The sequence below is a fragment of the Zootoca vivipara genome, chromosome Z, assembly GCF_963506605.1.
Source record: "Zootoca vivipara chromosome Z, rZooViv1.1, whole genome shotgun sequence".
In the NCBI taxonomy this organism is placed as follows: Eukaryota; Metazoa; Chordata; class Lepidosauria; order Squamata; family Lacertidae; genus Zootoca; species Zootoca vivipara.
In genome coordinates, this window is record NC_083294.1 from 5111070 (window position 1) to 5124504 (window position 13435).

Consider the following 13435-nt stretch of genomic DNA (forward strand, 5'->3'; position numbering starts at 1 on the left):
GCTCACCTCTCCAAATGGTATGGGAGAATGTGGTGCTAATGACAGATACCAAGTTGAAGGTCTACCAGGTCTGTCTGTTCAGCACAACGCTTTATGGTACTGAGTTGTGGACAACTTACAACCGCCAGAAGCAATGCCTCAGTACCTACCATATGATCTGTTGTTAGGAAGATTTTGGGCATCACATGGCAGGACAAAGTCTCAAACAAAAATGTACTTTCCCAAACCCACATTCCCAGCATGTTCACATTCCTGTCTCAGCGATGTTTACGCTGGGTTGGTAATGCCCACAGAAATGAAGGTGGCACGATCCCCAAGGACATGCTTTATGGGGAGCTGACTTTAGGCATTAGTCTAAGATTACCAGGTGTCCCTGTTTCCCGGGGTCAGTCCCCGGATTTGCAGCTTTCTCAGCATTCACATGTATGTAGCGAACAATAAGTGTCCCCAGATTCACTGAAAAAAAATCTGGTAACCTTACATTAGGCCTGTTGACGGACCAACTCTGTGTTACAAAGATATTTGCTGGCAACATCAACCACATGTTGTGGGAATCCCTTGAAGACAACTGCAGTGCCTGGAGACAATCAGCCAGGTTGTGTATCTATAGCAGTGACCAGAGAAGGAATGATTGCTGTGAGGAGCGCAGAGTAAAGAAGCGGCATGTTGCATCTGTAGCAGCACAACTGGACTCCTTCATCTGCCCCAGCTGCAGCAAAACATGTCTCTCTCACATCAGTCTTTATAGCCACAGCAGTTTCAACAGTTTGGCTTTACCCTCAAAGGTGCGCTTCTTCATTGTGTCCTGATGCCAGCTAGCAAACTTTGTAAAATGTGGTGAAATGTCAGCTGGACAAGTTTCCTGTTAGGTGGATTTGTAGCTGTTTGACTGACTGAACCCAAAGAGTGCTCATTAATGGTTCCTTACCATCCTGGAAAAAAGTGGCGAGTGAGGTGACTTGGATGAAGGAATTGAGGGGATGAAGTGCCCTGAGACCTGGGGTATAGCACAGCATAAATAAATAAAATAAATGTTCATCAAATTTGCAGATGACACCAAACTGGGAGAAGTACCACATGCCACAGAAGACAGAATCGGGACAGGCATGTGCCCAAACTAACAAAATGAATTTCAATTGGGATAAATGTAAGGTTTTGCACTGTAAGAAAAACACTGGGGCCTAATTTGAATTAGAGTGTTTGGTATCTGGTGGGCGGGGCTTGTGTGTTCTGCTCTGGAATAAGCCCCTCCCTTCAGTGTCTGTTCAGTTAAGAGTGTCAGTTAAGAGGGACCAATTGCCTCTTCTTGTCTCTTGCCTCAGACTTGCCTCATGTTGCTGTATTTAGTTTCTCTCATTAAGTTATTTTCTTTATTTTTAAAGCTTAGTTTACATTTATGTGAGCCATTTATTTTTCTCAAAGAAAAAGAAACTCTGCTCAGGAAAGGTATGGAATGTCCTAAACTGAGTGAGTGAGGGGATATTCCCAATTTGTCAGGAGGATTGGTTTTGTTAATCACTTCCACCTCCACAACAACTGGGTTATGGGCCCAGTCTGGCAGAAAAAAAAAATATGGCCACATATATAAAAGCTGTGAAAGCCCTAGACTATAAGCCTACATGAGCCAACAATGTGAAGCAGCAGCAAAAAAAACAAAAAACCTAATGCCATTATTGGCTGCATCAAAAGAACTATAGTGCCCAGATTAAAGGAGGTAATAGTACCACTCTATTCTCACTTAGTCAGACCACACCTGGAACACTGTGTCCAGTTCTGGACACTACAGTTTAAGAAGCTGAAACAGTTTAAGAAGCTGAAACATGTTCAGAGGAAGGCAACTAAGATGAGCAGGGGTCTACAAACCAAGCCTTATGATGAATGGTTGAGGGAATAGGGTATGTTTAGCCTGGATAAGAAGAGCCTGAGAGGAGGTATGATGCCATCTTCAAATATCTCAAGGGCTGTCACGTGGAAGATGGAGCAATTTTCTTTTCTCCTTCTCCGAAGGATAGGGCCCAAACCAATGGATCAAAGTTACAAGAAAGGAGAATCCAACAAAGCACCAGGAAGAACTTTCTGTCAACAGAGCTGTTCGACAGTGGAATGGTCTCTCCCTTTGAAGGTGGTAGACTCTCCTTCATTGGAAGTTTTAAGCAGATATTGGATTCTATTACAGTATTCTAAAGTGTGCAATCTATTTCTTAACTGCATTCTTATCTTCTCATAAGTCTCGGGAACTTATAAGAACCACAGAATCATAGAACTGCAGAGTTAGAAGATACCCCAAGGGTCTAATCCCAACCCTTGTAATGCAGGAATCTCAAGTAAAGCACCCAAGACAGATGACTATCCAACCTCTGCTTTAAAATCTCCAATAAAGGAGAGTCCGCCACCTTCCAAAGGAGTCCATTCCACTGTTGAATAGCTCCTACCATCAGAAAGTTCTTCCTGAGAATTAGGTCAGTTCACTTTAAAATACAGACTGAACAAAATTCTGCTACATTCCTGATCACAAATCCAGCTTGGCTTCTTTTACTAAGGGTCCTGCAACACAATAATTATGCAGAGTTTGTCTCTACAGTGTATATTCTTCAACTGTTTATGACATTTCAGAGAGGGGAGAATCTTCATGAGGGAAATTATAAAATCTAACTCCAACCTTGTGTGAAATTTTAACAACAGCATGGAAGCTTTGTTATATAGAGTGAGTCCATACCATTGGTCTACGTAACCAAGTAGGTGGGATCAGAGGTGGGACGTAATCAGAGGTGGGAAACCATTTTCAGCCTGGGGTCCACTTTCCCTTCTGGGCAGGGCCGGCTCTAGGGGTAGGCTGGGTGGCACGAGGCGCCAGGGTGCCGGGCCGGCAGGGGGGCGCTGCGCAGAAGCCGTGCTACGTGCTGCGCCCACCAGGGCGGGGGCGCCAGAGCGATCTCTGCACCACGGCGCCCGGGCGCCCAACATGCTTGAGACGGCCCTGCTTCTGGGCAACCTTCCAAGGGCCACACATTAGTTATGGACACAATCAGAGCCAAAAGTGGGCAAAATGATGGGTGCAGATTTTACCTTTGGCTACAGTAGTTTCTATACATATTAACACATACACAACTTTCTACTTTCCCTCTAGCCATGTGAGACACATTACCAAAAAGTTTTGTGTATGTGCAATGTGTACACTCTTCCATTGAGCTCTGGGCCTCTGCAGGCTGATCTCCACTAAACATCTAGATGAGTCTCATTTTCATAAGTAGGTTATTATTTAGGACAATTATTGCTGCTGATGCATAATTTTGTTTACAGTCCAGGGGCTGTATGCAATGTAGCACTGAGCTAAAGTTATTTTGCAGTATTCCTCTCTGGAGGAATGTTTGCAGCACTTGAAGATTGTTGTGCAGTAAAGCTATGATTCCTGCATTGCAGGGGGTGGACTAGATCACCCTTATGACCCTACGTTTCTATGATTTTATGAAAGCATATGCAAGTGGCTGGTAACTTTGTTGCCCAATATATTGTGTAATCTGTTCTGCAATGAGTTTCCATAAGTGCAACCTTAAAACTTACCCAGCCTCTTGCACAAGAACCCTTGTGCCAGCAGACAGGGAACATTAGATACATCCACATGTGGTGGACGTGCCCCCAAGTAAGAGACTTCTGGGAAAAGATTTATAATGAACTGAAAAAAATGTTGAAAAACACCTTTGCCAAAAAACCAGAAGCCTTCTTACTTGGGATAATGGGGGATGATATACCTAGGAGGGATGTTACCTTCTTTCTGTATGCCACAACAGCAGCAAGAATTCTACTTGCAAAGAACTGGAAGAATGAAGAAATACCAACAGTGGATGAATGGCAGAAGAAGTTGGTAGAATATATGGAACTGTCTGAGCTGACCGGGAGACTCCGGGACCGAAGTGAAACAGAAGTGGAAGAAGATTGGAAGAAATTTAAAATTTATTTAAAGAATAAGCATATAATAGATTAGAATTAGTGGAAGTGATGGAGATAAAATAGAGGTTGTAGATAATACAATGTTGTGAAATAAGTATTGTTAGAAGTAAATGATAACTTAATTAAGAAGTAAGACTTGAATACAGTATAAAAGGATAAGATGTAAAAGATAGAGAAATAAGATTATATTAAAGTAATAATTAGAAACTATATAAGATTTAGAGTTTACTACGGATGATATGTAAAGAATCGCAAAAGGAGGAGGAATGAGGAAGTCAATAGATTGATAATAAGGGTCATAAGTTAGAATTTTTGTTCTTTGTATTTTTTGTATTTTTTCTTGCATTGTTGTATTTTTTGTTTTTTGTATTCTCTTTTTGTGTTTTGTATGTTTTGCTGTTTGAGAAAAGCCTTAATAAATATTATATATATATATAAAAGAACATTAGATACAACTGAAAGCTTATTATCCTTTGTTGTTGCTTGGTCCTCCCTTCTGGTTTTATTTCATAGATTTTTCCTGAGTTGTGTTGTACTGCTCACTGTCCAGCCCTGATCCTTACCTCTAATTGGAAGAATTGGCTATGCATGGCAACTAACTAGACAGCCTCTTTCCAGTTTTCCATCTCTTATAAGGGGTTGGAGGCAAAATTGCCCTTACCTCCCACACGAGTCAAACTGAGAAGAGCAAATCCAACAAATTTATCTAGTCAGAGCTATCATTGGAGGTGTTCACAGATTATTGAGGCACCAACTTGAATAAAATATGTTGGGCGAGGCAGCGCTCCTAGCTTGCATTCTCTATCTCTTTCTCTCCCCACTCCAAATTAAAAGGGCTGTAAAAATGATATCGGAGGCTGTTGCCCAATCCCAGCACTCTTGCCACCCAGCAAACTTTTACAGTTTGTTTACAGGGCTTGCTGGGAAAGTCCAAATGTAGAAAAGAAAGAAAGGCATCAATGCCCATCAACTTTTGGGAGACAGCCCCCTCAAGAATTTTATTGGGTGCGAAAGAAGGTGGGTTCCTAGGAGCTGGTGCCTATGACAGATTACATGCATAATTTAAGTATCCTAAACAAATAGTTGAGCTGGCATAGTTAATCACCTGGAACATTCAACATGTGTACATTCTGCGTACTTATTTACACAACAGTTGAGCTGTACATATCAGCAAGTGTATACTCTTTCCCACAAACAGCTTATATCTGTGTTCAGTGTAACATATTAGCATGCCTTTTACTGTTGGAGAGGTGGCGACTGATTCAGACTTGGTAGGATCTGAAACAAAACAAAAAAGAAAAGCATAGAGATTTCGCCTACCTTTTGTTGCAAAGCTTGACTTTTCATTCTCCAAATCTCATCAGGATTCACATTTCTAATACACACCCTCTTGCTTTTTAAATTAGTATGATAGTTCTTTTATCCCTCCATTTCTATTCAGTGAAAGATAAAGATGAATAGAGATCCTTCGGTGTACAGATTCCTACCTCTGCAGCTGCCTGGTGAAATGAATATCCAGTGTAAGACTAAACCTTTTTCAAAAGACTAAACACAGTACAATCGAGTTTTCACCAGTGCGACGGATGCCTCTCCCCGCAGCCGAGAAAGGGATTTAAGCCTCCTTGAGGAAGACAGAGGCTCATTAAAAGGAGTTATAACAAATCAGTTATCAGACATTTAAAGAATAACCCTTTTCAAATAAACCTGTTAAATAAATCCACAGTAAAGATAATTAGGTCAGCGTTATAGCAGCACAATGCATGCTTATCCACCCAGGAAGCTTTAATGGTGGCATAAGCCTGTTAAAGGCAGAAACTAAGTGTACACAATACGCCAGGTCTTTAAAATAAGTCATCCTCACACCATTTCCTTCTGACAAACCTGGCCAGGTGATGGCCATTTGAAGAGTCTGTTTCGGCCAACCCCAGCCTGACGCCCTACATATGTTGTGAGACTGTCACCCCCATCATTCCTGACCATTGGCTGTGCTGGCTAGGGCTGATGAGAGGTGGACATCTAGAAGGCACTGGGGTTGGGTAAGGCTGCCTCTTAGTTTTAGTGGAAATGCTACACTGAGAAACCCTGTAGTCATCAGGCAGTTTAGGGTCTGGACGACAAAATGATTTTGTGGCATGCAATTTGTTTAGTTATAATTTTGGCATTTGTATAATGGGCAAACTAATTTTAGGTTCAGTTTTACTGATACGATTCATCGCCAAATTGTTGCTGTTATGACTTTGTGGTTTATATGATGTGTTATTTTGGGTTATTGCTTGTGTTTTGGTTGTTGGCTGCCCTGAACTCCAGACTGGAGAAAGGGAAGGATATAAGAATGACTGAATAAATAAATTCCCACAGCGAAAAGACTTCCGGGGTTGTCGACTTTGGAAGTCGAAACCTTCGGAAGTTGAAGCGTTCGGTTGTCGAGGTATGACTGTACTGCAAATAAATAATATAAAAAAGCAATGAAATATAGGAAATCCTCTTATCCCAACCCTGGATAAATGCTCCTGGATCTGCTTCTTGTCACGGTGAGGCATTGAGTAGTCTTCCTGAAGTGCCTAAGAGGGCATTCAGATAGATTTTGAATATTAATTTATTCTTGCATAAATCTCTGGACCATCCCCTTTTAATCTGCAAATGGCTGTGGTTATAGCTATATCCCCCACTCATGTTTGGTTGGCTCAAATCCAACCAAAAATGTTGCCTCTGCCTGAGAGGCTGATTCCAGCACAATAAACCCTGTATTGAGGCCAAATTTAGCCCCCCTATGGTATTGCTTGCTAAAATAATGGTGTGTGGGAGGGAATATGATGGAGTGGACACAAGAATAATACACAGGTCACATCTAGACAGTTTAGTATTTAGCAAGAGTGATTGAGCTGCATACTAAAACATTAGCCTTGCACAAGCAAAGTGAATTGAAGCTCTTCTGCACAGCTATTCAAAACAACAACACAAAACAGATTTTTGTGGTTTGAAAAGTGGCAGGGAAATGCACTAAAAAGTGTATCATACACCAGTAAAGTTAGCTAAGATTTACCATACATATGACAACAAATGTTGGAAATGTAAGAAGGAGGAAGGATCCTTTTACCACATGTGGTGGACGTGCCCACTAGTAAGTGACTTCTGGGAAAAGATTTATAATGAAATGAAGAAGGTGTTGAAAAACACATTTGTTAAAAAAACCAGAAGCATTTCTAGTGGGCATAGTAGGCAAAGAGATTTTAAAGAGAAATGTTAATTTTTTCATGTATGCCACAGCAGCGGCAAGAATGTTATTAGCAAAGAACTGGAAATCCCATGTAATACCAACAATTGACGACTGGCAGATGAAGATGATGGAGTTTATGGAACTGGCTGAGATGACCGGAAGAATCCGTAACCGGGGGGAAGAAGCGACAGAAGAAGAATGGAAAGATTTTAAGATGTATTTTAAAAAATATGCAAAAGTTATATATTAAGATCAGAATTAGGTTGTAATTAAACTGTGGAAATGAGGAATATGTTAGGTGTAAGATGCAAAATAAGATTATATGAGGTGATTATATTGGTATAGAAATTGCTAAAATGGTGTATGCCAGTGAACCACAGTGGATGGGAGCCCGAGGGGGTCCCTATATAAAATGTGAGAGGAAAATTAGGAATAAGTATTTTTGGTTTTTATGTGTGTGTTTTTCTTTTAGTGTCTTTATTGTAATGTATTTTTCTGTTTGTGTCTTTCTTAGTAAAAATGCAATTAAAATTATTATTAAAAAATAAAAAGTGTAGGGAAAATGACTGAGGGAAAATGTATAACAACTTGAGGTCCACATTCCCTTGTGGGTGACCTTCTGGGGGGCCACATTCCAGTCTAGCGAAATCACTAGAAGGGAACGCAGAGTCTTCACTGTTGGAGGCAGCAGGCCTCTGAATGGCTGTCATTGGGAATCGCAGGTGGGGAGAGTTTTGTTGGATTCTGGTTCTACTTGTTCTATTGGACTCTGGTTCTGCTTGTGGACTTCCCAGAGGCATCTTGTTGGCCACAGTAAGAACAAGGTGCTAGACTAGGTGGGCCATTGGCCTGATCTAGAAAGGTTCTTCTTATGCATAGAATCATAGAATCACAGAGTTGGAAGAGACCACAAGGGCCATCCAGTCCAACCCCCTGCCAAGCAGGAAACACCATCAAAGCATCACCATCAAAGCCAAGCCTCTGCTTAAAGACCTCCAAAGAAGGAGACTCCACCACACTCCTTGGTAGCAAATTCCACTGCCGAACAGCTCTTACTGTCAGGAGGTTCTTCCTAATGTTGAGGTGGAACCTTCTTTCTTGTAGTTTGAATCCATCGCTCCGTGTCTGCTTCTCTGGAGCTTTTAATATGTGAACCAAAACACAGCTGAGCTTAACAAGTCACATTTCCTTTGCAATGCAGTTCTCCAGCCAACAAAATGAACACAAATGTTACACATATACTGGGGAATAGTGCACATAAAAAGGCATGCATTAGTGCACATAGCATTTTTAAAAATGTGTTAACATGCAGGCGAATTTCCATAAGGACTTTCATAAATAAAATAAAATAAAAACTGATGGAGAAATATGGCAAACTGAACTTTTCAGTGGAAGAATGAGAAACTGAGAGAACCCAAAATTTCTCCATCCCTATGTAAAATAACATAAATTTACCAGAGTATTTCATAGCCACAATAAATGAAGTTAAATTTCGCAGGAGAAGGTTTTCTGAGAAAGACTATTGCAGAATTTCAGCTCCCCCAACCAGTTTTTTGCCGCCCACAAATAGCATAGAGAAATTTCAGGGGCAATTTTTGCTCTGTTCTTGCTTTCTTTTAGCATTGCATTCACCTCTTTTCTTTCCCTGTTTGTGAATAAGGGGCACTTATACACTCTCTGCACTATGTGTTCATGTTTTTCAGTTCACTTTTGTCAGCTGACTCTCCATTGAGAGTGTGCCAGTTTACAAAAAGGCAATGGGGCTGTGCTCAGGTTAGAATAAACAAAAAACCAAATTGTCCAAACTGCAGACTTCTGTGACAGTTGTGTGTGTGTGTGTGTGTGTGTGTGTGTGTGTGTGTGTGTATGTTTTAAAACCACCATTCCATTCTGTATGCCAAGTTTGTATGTCAAGATAGGATGTGCATAATCCTGTAGGAATTTCTTTGGAATCCTGACAAACAGCCTTTTGATTGGGTGGTTGACGATATCACCATGGTCCTGAAAAAGCAATAAATAACAGGCACAAAGCACCAGCATTTAAACAAAGGTGTGTGGGTTTTGCAGTTGAGTGTGGATTTGGAGCACATAGTAAAAATTAGGAAGATTTTAAGGGCAGCAGGGACAGCTTGAACTTTAAGCTTCAAAGCAGAAGTAAAAAGCAATAAGTAGAAATACATTCTCTTTTTAATTTTTTAAATTATTTATTCTTTTCAGATTCATACATTTCACTAATTTTACAACCACTTTCTGTGATTCCTTAAATTTATTTTTAATATCTTCTGCATATCCAAATTAACTTAATTTGCTCATATAATTATCTACTGTAAATATATACTCTTATAAAACTGAAGGTCATTACAATAATCCTGCTGATGTTTTTATCTGTTTACAATTTATCTGTAAATATTCAATAAACCATTTCCATTCTTTTATTAAAAGTTTGTTATCTTGATTTCTTATTCTTCCGGTAAGTTTTGCCATTTCTGCATATTCCTTAAGTATTTGTAACCATTCTTCCTTTGCTGGGACTTCTGCTTCTTTCCATTTTGGGGTGAGTAACATTTTTGCCACTGTGGTAGCATACATGAATAAGTTTCTATACAGTTTAGGTAGTTCTGTCCTTATAATTCCCCAAAGTAGAAATACATTCTCATGACATCAAGCTGTGGCCGGACTAGAACCAGGAACACAAGTTGATTGCTTGTGTGTAATCAAGACGGGAGAGGAATTTGAATCAGTTCACATTGAAAAGTGAACTACCCTAATTTGTACTTTCCAAAACACAGCAATATTTCAAAATCCACATTGCTCTGAATTTTGGAATGCAGTTCTCCAGTTTAGTAATGTGGGCCAAAATGTATATGCAAGGGTGACATGTGCAAAAGCGTGTCCCAAAAATGTGTATACAGTATTAGGATAAATTCATACTAAAATGTTGGTGATTTTTCATGAGGACTTTTTACTCTTAAAATGCAAACCCATATGGAAAAGTGGATAACTGAGTTTAAGCTTGGAAAAAATGAGAAATGGAGAGAAATGAAAATTGACACATGTATCCATCAGTGTTACACCACCAACATTATAATTTAGAGCAGGGTTCTCATACAAGAACATCGGAAGATTCCTACTGGATCAGACCAAAGGGCTATGGAGTCCAGCATCTTGTATCTCCCAGTGGATAAATGATACTCAGCAACTATTATTCAGATGTATACTGTGTCTGATACTGGAGGTAATATACAACAGCCCTCCTCACCTGGAGTCATTGACCATGTTGGGGGGAGCTGTACTTCAAAAAAAAAAAAAACCCTGAAGGGCATTAGGTTGGAGAAGAGTAATATATGTCAATATCCTCCACAAATTTGTTTAGTTCACTTTTAAAGCCGAGTTGGCAACCATCAGCACATCTTGCAACAGAAAATCCCCTAGTTTAACCATGTGCTGGGTGAATAAGTCCTTCTTTATTTTCAGCTTCATTTGACAATGTCAGTTTCTAATAAGGGCTGTCCACTGCTTCCCCCTTGAGCTGGAACACACACACACACACAGAGAGAGAGAGACAATTCAGCCCTGAATAGATATGAGGGGCAATTAAATTAAACATATTGGATGTGTAAAAATATGGCCCCAAGGGGATGGGGGGAGGTGCTTGGGAAGTGGTGCCCTGCAGGAATCCTCCACGTACTAGCTGGGGAAGGCAACTGCAAAGTAGATTCTCATGTGCACTCCCTGCCCCAAAGCATTAATCTGACGGGGACTTTTCCAATGCACTGGAATGGCTAGACTGAAATGAGCCTCCTGGAGCTGTCCGTGGTGCTGCAATGCATCTGTGCAAAGCTTTCAGCCACAATAGCTTTTTTTACATTGTTTTGTTAAAGCAGGGAACAAGCTCTTGAGTTGCATCATATGCCCATTGAGTGACTTACCTGGGTTATAGTTCACCCTGCTTCAGCCTTCAGAACTGGTTTACAGTACTGATATGTTTTTAAGAGTTCTCGCCATCCTACTCCTAAAAAAGCTCAAACTTGGAGAAAACCTTCTTAGGATCTACCGTACAATGAGAAAAATGCAAGAGGCAGGATAGTGAATTAAAAATAACTGATGTGCACAGTTCATGTATTATTTGGAACATTTATATCCCGCCTTTCCATCCTGCAGGGATCTGCAAAGCAGCTAATGAAAGCATATGGCGAGTAATCAAAACAGAATAAAACAACAGCAAAACATTCATTAAGACAATAAGCAATAAACAATAAAAGCCACAAATAACATAACAAAACCACAAGAGGCAGCAAAACAGGCGGCAGAAGCATCCAAATTTGGATTAGAGGATTCCACCCCTTCCAATCATTTCTTCTTCCTCTCATTCCCTCTGCATCTGTGTTCACTCCTCCTGATTTCAGGTTTAAGTAGAATAATTTCTAACATTCATTGCAGAATTGGAGCATACACAACCAGAGCTCAGAGTCAAGCTGTGGAGTTTGCTATGGCATTCAGTTCTGTCAATACAGTTGAATTTCCCACAAATCCTGACATTATTTATGAAGCACTGTGAAAAAGCAATGCTAATAGAATGCTACATATGATTGATTTTACACAATTGATTTTAATATGTGAACCGCCCAGAGGACACAGCTGATTGGGTGGTATAAAAATGTTTAAATAAATAAACTGCTCTTGATCGTATTGGGATTCTTCTTTATGGAATGTTTTAACTGCACAAAACCCTAACCACAACTTTGCACACTAGTGTACCCGTGCATCAGCAAGACACTTGAAGATTCCTTTTCTACAGTGTTTTATCAATCAGCACATGTGCATTGCTAGTGTGTTCATGCGTGTGGAGGGTGGTGGTGACACAAATGAATGGAAGGAGCCACAATGTGTACATTGATCCATATAAAATATGTTCCATATAAAAGTAATGGAACAACTGAGGAATTCCAATGCTTCCGTTCCACATTGAAACTGCTACCGAGTTATTTGGAACTCCAAATTTCAGTGAGAAGTTCAGAGGAATAAAATTTTGGAAACAATATTTAGAGAAACTTCCTAATGGTAAAAACTGTTTGGATGTGGAAAAGCCTGCCTCAACAGATAACATATGCTCCTTTACTGGAAGTGTTTAAGCAGAGGCTGGATATGTCATTCTGAACTGCAGATCTAGCACTTAAGTAGGAGGCTGGGCTAGGTGAACTCTTTTGTGTAAAAACTATTTGAGTTATGCCTCAATTCCTGGAAACATGGGGCTTCTTTCTGATACAAAAAGGGCTTACATGGATAATGCACGATTGTTCCATCATGGAACCCAGGGCAATGATCATCCAGTTCCCAGAAGTCACTCATCCAACCAATGATCAGATCCAGATCTTCTTAGCTTCAACAAGTTGATCACACACTCATGATATCAATCTTGCAAAATCATGGGCAGAATGCTTCTGAATACTAGTTGCTGAGGAACAACAGTGGGAGAGTATTGTTGTGCTCATGTTCTGTTTGTGGTCTTTCAACGGGCATCTTGCTAGCCACTGTAGGAAACAGAGTGCTGCGTAGGCCTTTGGTTCAATCCAGCAGGGCCTGTTTTATATTCTTAATCACAACTCCTACATGGCCCTTTCAGGGGTCACTGGACTAAAAAATGATATGTAAATAAACCCCACCACACCTCTACCCTTCCCTTCCCTGGCATTTTGTCTGCTTCCAGAAATGGAACATCATGATTCCAGAAGCAGGACATATTCTGGGTAATGACAGTGCTTCACATTCATTTGTCTAGTTGTAATTCTTACAAATCTCTAAGGCAAGTCAGTATTATTAGTCCTCCATATTTCAGATGGGAAAACTGAGACTGAAAAAGAGTGGCTGGCTTAAAGCCACATAGTGAGTCTGTGGCAGAAGTCCTGCTAATGAACTTAAATTGTAAGTACTGGTAGGTAGATTTGGTTGTGTTTCTGTTACTTTGATACATTTTACTGCTGTACTATTAATACTATTAGGCCATGTGCTTGGCTTGTCTAGTTTCATGTTTTACAACCCCCACTTTGGTTTCAACCAGATAACCCTATTTATAGGGTTACTTGGCAGTAAAATAAATAAATGCTTCTTGGTGGTTAAGGTATTTCAACATGGGAACCAAGCACCTAGAGAAATTGTGAGCTCTCTGTCACTGGAGCTGGGCAGCCACTTGTATGGTGAGGCTGTTGCCCCGGGTTTCCTTCATTGTGCAGAAGGTTGATAGCCTTACAGGGCCTGCTCCAGCTCAATTAT